This window comes from Carlito syrichta, unplaced genomic scaffold (assembly GCF_000164805.1).
Source record: "Carlito syrichta isolate Samal-C Ts95f unplaced genomic scaffold, Tarsius_syrichta-2.0.1 Scaffold305730, whole genome shotgun sequence".
Classification (NCBI taxonomy): domain Eukaryota; kingdom Metazoa; phylum Chordata; class Mammalia; order Primates; family Tarsiidae; genus Carlito; species Carlito syrichta.
Genome location: NW_007249826.1, coordinates 61,483 through 70,476, shown reverse-complemented (window position 1 = coordinate 70,476; position 8,994 = coordinate 61,483). Strand labels below are relative to the sequence as shown.

Sequence of the window (8,994 nt, the reverse complement as noted above, 5' to 3'; positions counted from 1 at the left end):
GCGGCCACTGCACTCCAGTCTGGGCGACAGAGTGATACTCCAACTCAAAAAAAAAAAAATTAAAACTCTGGATTTTTAGCACCCCCCCAACGTATACATATTAAGAATATCAGAAAAAGAGAAAAAAAGGGGCAGAAAGAATATTTGAAGACATAATGCCAGCAATCTTTCCAAATTTGATGAAAACCATTTATCTATACATCCAAGAAACACAACAAACTCCAAATAAGATAAAATTTAAAAGATCCACACTTTGACACATCATAGCTAAACTTTCAAAAGTCAAACGGAGAATACTGAAAGCAGCAAGAGAGAAGCAACCCACTGCTAACAAAAAATCCTCAATAAGATGTTTTATCTGATTTCTCATTAAAAGCCATGGACACCAGAAGGCAGTGGGAAGACTCATTCAATGTCCTGAAAAAATAAGATTGTCAGCTAAGAATTCGAAATTCGGCAAAACAAATCTTTGCATATGAAGAAAAAATTAATACCTTTCCAGATAAACAAAATCAGAGCGAATATGTGCTAGCAGATCTTATCTATGAGAAATACTAACAAGAGTGCTTCAGGCTGAAATGAAAGAACAATAGACAGTACTTGAATCTACATAAAGAAATTAAGAGTACTGTTAAAAGTAACTACGTAGGCAAATATTAAAATATATATATAAATGTATAATATAAAAGACAATTTGAATGTATATTTATTTGTGACTCTTTTCTTCTATCTGATTTAAAAGACAACTGCATAAAGCAAAAATTTAAAATCCATGTTAATTGGCATTCAGTGTAGAAAGGTGTAATATGTGTAATAATAGCACAAAGGAAGGGGATGGATAGAGCTATATAGGAGCAAAATTTTGATAAACTTGAAATTAAGTTAGTATTAACCCAAACCAGATTGTTATGAATGAAGATATTTTTTGTAATCCCCAAGGCAAACACTAAGAAAATATCTAAAAAGTATTTAGAAAAAGAAACATCAGAGGAATTAAAAGGGCACTGTAGAAAATATCTATTTAATAAAAGAAAGCAGAGAAGGCAGTAATTAAGGAATCAAAAAACAAAAAAACCCTTAATATAGTCAGAAAAAAAATTGTAAAATGACAGCCATAAATCCTGCCTTATCAGCAACTGCATTAATTGTAAATGTATTCAACACTCCAATCATATGGCAGAAAGTGGTAGAATGAAAAAAATAAATAAATCTCTTCCGTATGACAAAGATTTTTAAAAAACTAAATATCTCTTGAAAATTATTACCAGTTATTAAACATTCTTCTCATTCAGCAAAAAAGAAAGTAAGTATTCATTTCAACTTATCTTCTGATTCAAGGTGGCCAATTTAATACCAAGCAGATTTATTTTGTTTTTCATGCCCAATCTGGGCAAACTAAACAAAAGGTGTAACCTAATTTTAAGTTGTTTTTACTAAATTTATAAGTAAAATGATACTTAATCTCATCCTTAATCACTATCTTTTATGTATATCTAAGCATGTAGTTTTTTATAATATCTAGGTAAGCCCCATCTGTCAGTGAAGCACATTCATAGATTAATGGATCTTGCATAATACTGTGGCACTGATTTCACTATTACTGCAGAAGTTCTGACCTCTCATAATATAAAAGTAAAACAACTTTTTAAAATGATTGTGTAGACCCATTCTTTTACCACAGGACTGAGTACAACAAAAAAGGCAATTTGGCCGGCCTTTCCATTATCTAGGCCTACTTTTAGTAGGATGGTAAAGAAAGTCAGCATTCTCTGACTACAAGGAAAAGGTGATTTCACATTTACAAAATAAGCGGTTATTTCATTCATATAACTAGTGGATGTTGAAATGCATCATGTAAATACTGAAATGTACATATCCTTCAGGTAAAACAAACTGTTTTACCAGAATTATAACATAGTACATTTTAAAGTAGATAATATTACCTCTGATCTTCATTTATTAAATCTATAACTTTTCAAAAATTCTTTTCATTTCAAAATAAATAAATTACTGTATCCTCTGCTAGTAATAGTAAACATGATCCTAATTCTGTAAGTAGGCTTCTATAGCATATGGCCAACAATAATCTTTGTACCACTTACTAGGGTTTTGACAGGGCAAAGAAAAAGGTTTCAGGTCAAAAAATGTCTAAACTACTATAATTTAAAGGTAAATAATAAAGACAGATTTAAAAGGACATAAATCTGGGTAAACATTTTATAAATACTGATACCTTCTCATGCTGATTTATTAATTTGCTTAGCGAGTTTATTCTAAGCATTAAAATTAATAACGAAATTAGCATAACATATGCAAAATACCTAAAAGAACTAAACGAACTTAACACAGTAGTATAGCCAATGAACAAAAAAACAGATTCAAGAAGACTTGTGATCAAATTCAGCTCTACCATTTAGTTTTAATACAACCTTAGATAAGTTTGCTCACTTGGAGACTTAGAGGCCTTGTCTATAAAATGGGAAAAATGCCACTACCAAAAAGTAGGGGTTGGAATTCAATTTAAAAAAATGCATACAAGGTTCAGCATGATGCTAGGCACAAAGATTTCTATAATTCTTACCAAAAGAAGATGGAATATTACACTAAAAAAGAATGCATCAGGAATTCTACATAGATCAGAGGCAACAAAATAACACAGTGTGCAAAAAAGTCATTTAATTATTCCAGGCTCTAAAGCAAATGGTTTGAACTAGATGATCTCTAAGGAATTCTGAGTTTCTGAAATTCAAGAGCTCTACCATAAATTAATACCCAAAAGTGCTAGGATATACCTGGCTACAGTATATTTTGGATACACTGAATCTAAAATTTTTCACAACAAATAGCCAAGAGGACAAATTCTAAGAATACCAGATAAAACAAACAGACAATGTGCATCACTAACCTGAAAAAATTGATATACTTTGAGTGATAACTACATTTTTAGGAATCAACTTTTAAAAATTACCAGAGTTAAGCACAAATATTTAATGTTAATTTCAATGAAAAAAAACTTAATTACAATTTTACTAACTGACAATGAAATAACTCATAACCATTACAACTCAAGTTCTCAAAAGAAAATCATGATGTAGAAACCACTCACAATGTATTTATGAGTGACGTCGTCAAACATAAAACAGTTCATAATTTTGTTTTAAAAATGTTTGTAAAAGAAAACAGACTGAAAGAAAAGCCACCAAAATGTTAGCAAGAATTACCTCCAATTAATGGAAATAGAACAACTGTTTTCTTGGTTTCTTTTTTTGAGTCAGGGTCTCACTCCTGTCACCCAGACTGGAGTGCAGTGGCATAATACTGGATCACCACAGCCTTAAACTCCTGGGCTCTAGTGATACTCAGCCTCAGCCTTCCAAGTAGCTGGGACTACAGGTATACGCTACAATGCCAAGCTTCCGCGCCCCCGCCACACACACACACACACACACACAGAGAGAGAGAGAGAAAAGGACTCACTATATTGCCCTGGCTGGTCTTGAATTCCTGGGGTCAAGCAATCCTCCTTTCTCAGCTTTCCAAAGTGCTAGGATTACAGGCATGAGTTACAGTACCCAGCCAAGGTAACTGTTTTTTATTCCTTTTATAGAATTGTTTTATTTCCCAATTTTCTACTAGAGTCAACTACAATGTCTGCAATTTAAAAAGCTATAAAACATCCATTTATGATTAAATTTAAAAACTCTAAGCAAACCAGGAGTTAATAAGAACTTTCTCCATTGGATCAAAATGGTATCTACAAAACACCTATAGCTAACAACTCAATGGTAAAAGACTACATAGCTTCTCTGCAAAAAGGAGGAACAATGCAAGAATGTCTGCTATGATCCATCCGACTTGTCCTATTCAACATAACTGGAGGTCGTAGCCAGTGCAATGAGACAAGAAAAGGCAAACAGGTGGGAAAATATGAAATAGAACTGTTTCTATTGGCAGATAGTATTATTGTCTACATAGAATGAATCTATAAAAGCTACCAGAACTAATTAATGAGGTCAATAAGGTTGTAAATTTAAGGTCACTATTAAAATATCAATTTATATAAGTAATTTGAAATTAAAACATTTTTAAAGGTTACCATTTACAACAACACAAAATAATGTGAAACACTTAGACACAAACATAACAAAATACGAACATTTTTTATGCTAAAAGCTTTAAAGCATTTAGAGAACTCAAAAATCTAAATAAATGGAGAAAGTTACTGTATTAATGAATTAGAAAACAATATTAAGATGTCAATTCTTCAGCCTAGACAACATAAGAGAGATCTTGTCTCTACAAAATAAAAAAAATTTGCTGGACATGGTGACACCTGCCTGTAGTCCCAGCTACTCTCAGGCTAAAGTGGAAGGATTGCCTGAGCACAGGAGGTCAAGGGTGTGGCAAGCCATGGCCATGCCACTGCACTACAGCATGAGTAGCAGAGTGAGATCCTGACTCCCTCACAAAAAAATTATCTCTAAATTTATCTATAACTTTAATGCAATCTCAATTAAAATCCCACAATGCTTTCATACAGAAATAGACACGGTGATTCTAAAAAATACATGTTAAGAAAAGAAGCTAGAATGCTTCTTTCTTTAGAATGATTCAGAAAAATAACACCAAAATTAGAGGACTCAGGCATCTTAGTTTCAAGACATACTATAAAGCTATGGTAATAAAGACTTCAGTTTTGGCCAAAGGAGAAACAATAGAACATTGGAACAGAATAGAGTGTAGAAAAAGATACACACATACACAAAAATTAACTGATTTTTGACCAAGGTGCCAAGGAAATTTAATGAAGGATAGAAAGAATAGTATTTTCAACAAATAGTGCTGCAGACCTTGTGCATTAATACACAGAGAGAGAGAGAAACATGACCCCTATTTCACACCGTGTGTGTGTGTCTGTGTGTATGTGTCTGTGTGTACACATAATTGAACATAATGGATCACAGATCTTAATGTAAAATCTAAAAGCTATAAAAGTCCTAGAAAAAATAACATAAGAAAAAGTATTTGCAACTTTGAGTTAGGTAAGATTTCTGGGACACAAAGGCACAAAAAATTTAAAGAACTGATAAACTGGATTTTATCAAAATTTAAAACCTATGCTCTTTGAAAGACACTGTTAAGAAAATGAAAAACAAACCACAGACTCAAAGGAAATGTTTGTGAACATATTTGTGATAAAGGATTTGTATCCAGACTATATTAAACTCTTGCAACTCAACAGTAAGAAAACAAACAACCCAATAAAAACATGAACAAAAGACTTCAACAGATACTTTACCAAAGAGACACATATGGCAAATAATAGCATAAGAGAAAATGCTCAACATACTTATCAAAAGGAAAATTCAAATTGCAAAATCAATGAGTTATCACTAAATCCCCAGTAGAATAGATTAAATGAAAAATAAAATGACAAGTACTACCCAGGATGTGGAGCAACTGGAACCATCAAACATCATTAGTGGGAATGAAAAATGAAACTGCTATCTTGGAAAACAGTTTGGTAATTTCTTACAAAGTTAAAAATACACTTGCCACATGCCCCAAGAATCATACTTCTAGATCTTTAACCAAAAGAAATGAAAACATACATCTACACAAAGATCTGTACCTTAATGTACAAAGAATTGCACATGAATGTTTACAGTAGCTTCATTCCTAAATGCCAAAAACTGGAAACAACCTAAATGTCCACCAACTGGTGAGTAAATAAACATATTATGATATAGTCACACAATAAAATACTACTCAGCTACGAAAAAGAACAAAGCACTGATACATGCTTCATCATGAATGAATCACAAAAGGTAAAAAAAAAAAAACCAGAAACAAAAGGCTATATAGTGTATGATTCCAATCATATGTCAATCCAGAAATGACAAAGCTTGTAGGGACAGAGCGTAGATCAGTGGTTGCCAGGACCTATGAATAAGGACAGGGAACTTTTTGGAACAATGGAAATGCTCTTTGGATGGTGGTGGTGGTTTCAAGACCATATATATTTTATCAGAGTTTATACAACAATATATTAAAAATTATTTTATTTGTTGTAAATTATACCTCAATAAACCATAATTTTTAAAAGAAGCAACATATACCTTTTTAAAAAATAAGCATCAATTTAAATGAGCTAAACCCAGAATAGCGCAGGGAGGAACATCTCCCTACTGTTCCTTAAAATACTGCAAATCTAAAAATAATACATTTACTAATTTATTATTAGTAAATAAGATCAGAACATACATTCACACAAGAGTTAAAGAGTGCTTTTCTATTAAGTTCTCATTATTTGGACACCAAATAAAATATGGTGAGTTTTCAAGAAAGAGCAAAAGTCATAAGAAACAGGTTAATAAAGGAGCACTGTGATTGTAAGCTAGTGTTTGGAAATAACCTAAACACTCCTCTTCCACTTCACTAAGTGGAACCTGTCTCATTATCCATCCACCCCAATCCACTCCCACCCCAACATCTGCTATCAAGAGAAAGGTAATAAAACTTTAGTTGTCTTTATTCATTATTTACAAATCTTACATCTACAGCTAAAGGTACAACATAAAATGCCTCATATTAGGCAAATTCCTACCTGTCCATTTAAGCCTCAGATAAGCGAAAGGCTAACCATCTTTCTTACTTTGTACTGTCACACAAAAAGTGATGTCCCTCTGGGATGATTTTCTGCAGTTTCTTTTTGTCTGTTATTAAGTAGCAAGATGATCAAAATAAACAATAAGAAGCTACATTTTTCCATTTAATAAAACTTAAAAAGTTGTAACTTTCATCACTTTATGTTTATTCCATGTGGCTTATACTGTTACCAGGAAACTAGTTCAAAATAAGATTTCCCAGACCACAAAACACCCTCCGAGGCAGCCTGGAGGATACCAAACTCTGTAAACAGGGCAATTTCTACCACACAATTTACAGGTTAGCAGGCACCACACAGGTCCACTCTGTCTGGCATCCTCCGTGACCCATTTACCTAACAGGTACCCTATAACCAATGTCATCAACGCAACAGAAATTGTAGCAGACAGCATTGTAATGAACACGTGTAGAGCTTTCCAACAGTAGAGAACACATCGAATTTATTTCAGTCCCTGTCACCCCACCCATGATGGGGCCTATACATGATGGGGCCTTGGATTTTGTTTTTTGCCTTAAACTGTGAAGTGAAATGTTAGCCTACCCCAAGCACTCCATCAAGCAACATGCAAACTTCTTCCAAAAGTCAACATCCAACTCCCACCCGGATAAATATTTGGAGAGGAAGGTGGCATCAGTATCTGCAGTTGACGGGGCGGGAAAGGAGTCCGAATTCGTAAGGAGCCGCTGAGTCACCTACAGTTGTGGCCAAGATTTTACCCTCCAGGAAACCAGGCTCAGCCCCAACTCTCATCGGGGAAGCAAGTGAGAGTAGCAGCAGCAGCAGCATCCTACCAAAAAAACACTCAGTGCTGCTTTTAATAGAGTTAATGTGAAGCCAAAAATAGGTTCCATGCCCAAAGCTTTCCTCTGCAGTACGCGACACGCGCAGATGGAGGAAACGTCTTTATTGTGGGAAAAAGGGGCGCGCCTGTGCGGGACGAAGAACATCTCACCACTTGGCGAAGTTACTGACTCCTGCTTAACCCCGAAATGCCACTTTTATTGCAACATGTGGCTGGCGGACGGCAGAAGAGCTTTACCCCGGTGTACTTGGCTAAGAAAAAGGGGATGCCAAAGCCAGGCGCGTTCGGTGAAACCTCGGCGAGGATCAACAGCTCCGTTCGGCGGGAGCCTGGTGACACAATAGTCACGTGTACTTGTGCGTAGACTTTCGAAAACACTCCATGGGGAAACGTGCAGGTGCCGATAGGTGCAGGCGACAGCAAGAATGGGTAGGCACTGCCCGCTCCGGGTCCAGGCTCGGTTCCTGCCGGAGGCGGGTCACGCCCCCTGACTCCCAGGCCCAGCTAGCGCCCCGGGAGGCCGCAGCAGGCGGGCGGCGGAACCTCGGGCGCGCTCTGGACCGGGTGGGGCGCTCCCCGCCCGCCTCACGCGGCCCCGGCCCCAAGACCCAGGCCCCGGAAGGCGAGCGTCCGTTTACCTGCTCCCGATCTCGCTCGCCGCCGCCGCGCCGCTCCCCCACGCCGGCGGGTGAGCCGCCCCCAGCACTCAGACCCGCACGCGCACACCCGGGGCACGACCCCAGACCCTCCGGGGGAGACCGCGGCCCCAGTCTCACAAGTTAAGGTAGCCCACGCGCCACCCGGCTTCTAGCACCTCTGCCCCCGGAAGTTGATTTCCTCCAAGGCCCGCCCAACCCTGCGCCCGTCACTCAACGTAGACACACGCGTCACGTGCCCCAGGCTGAGGCCCGAGCTCGGGCCCAAGGTTGAAGCCACCCCCCCCTACTTGGTGGTGCCTGGTCTGTAGAGAGTTGCCATATTTTTTTACTTTGGCTTTGGCCACCCTGCGCCTTCTCAATAACCACCTACACCTAATTACAGCCTCTCATTCCTCTTAAGCAGGAGGCCCTGTTTCTAGACTTCATCACTGCATGTAAAGCCATCTCCCAAATCAAAATGAGTTCTATCTGGAACTCTGTAGGATGGGTCCCAAAAGAGCCCACCTAATCTCCTCACCATTTCCAAGCAGAGTTCAATAAAAACTAGACCTGAGCAAAGTGCCGTACATGTAAGTGCTCGACAAGTGGGTGTTGACGAGAAAGTCTTCACGTTGCTCTCTGAACTCTCAAGCACCAGGATGCATCTAAGCTAAGAGCCTCTCTAGACCACTGTGTGGCTGCTCTAGAATTCCTTTTGTTCTTGTCCTCAGCTCCAGATCACAGCAGTTCATACATGCCATATCTGTTGCAGAGTTTACTTTCAGCGACCAAGCCGCCCCCTTTTTCAAAAATCTTTGGTCTCTCCTGAAGAAAAAAAAAGATATAATTGGCAGATTTCTATTTGAAAGGAAGACTGGTTATAT

The 8,994-nt window shown here is 37.5% G+C and overlaps 1 protein-coding gene across 1 annotated transcript in view; it reads right to left on the bottom strand.

Moving 5' to 3' along the window:
* CCDC91 (coiled-coil domain containing 91) overlaps window positions 1–8,319 on the bottom strand; it is a gene marked incomplete at its 3' end in the record, with an annotated part of 196,195 nt that extends 187,876 nt beyond the window's left edge. Inside the window, exon 1 of the mRNA XM_008062511.2 lies at window positions 8,111–8,319. The remainder of the gene's footprint in view (window positions 1–8,110) is intronic.
* Between the last annotated feature and the right edge of the window lie 675 nt (window positions 8,320–8,994).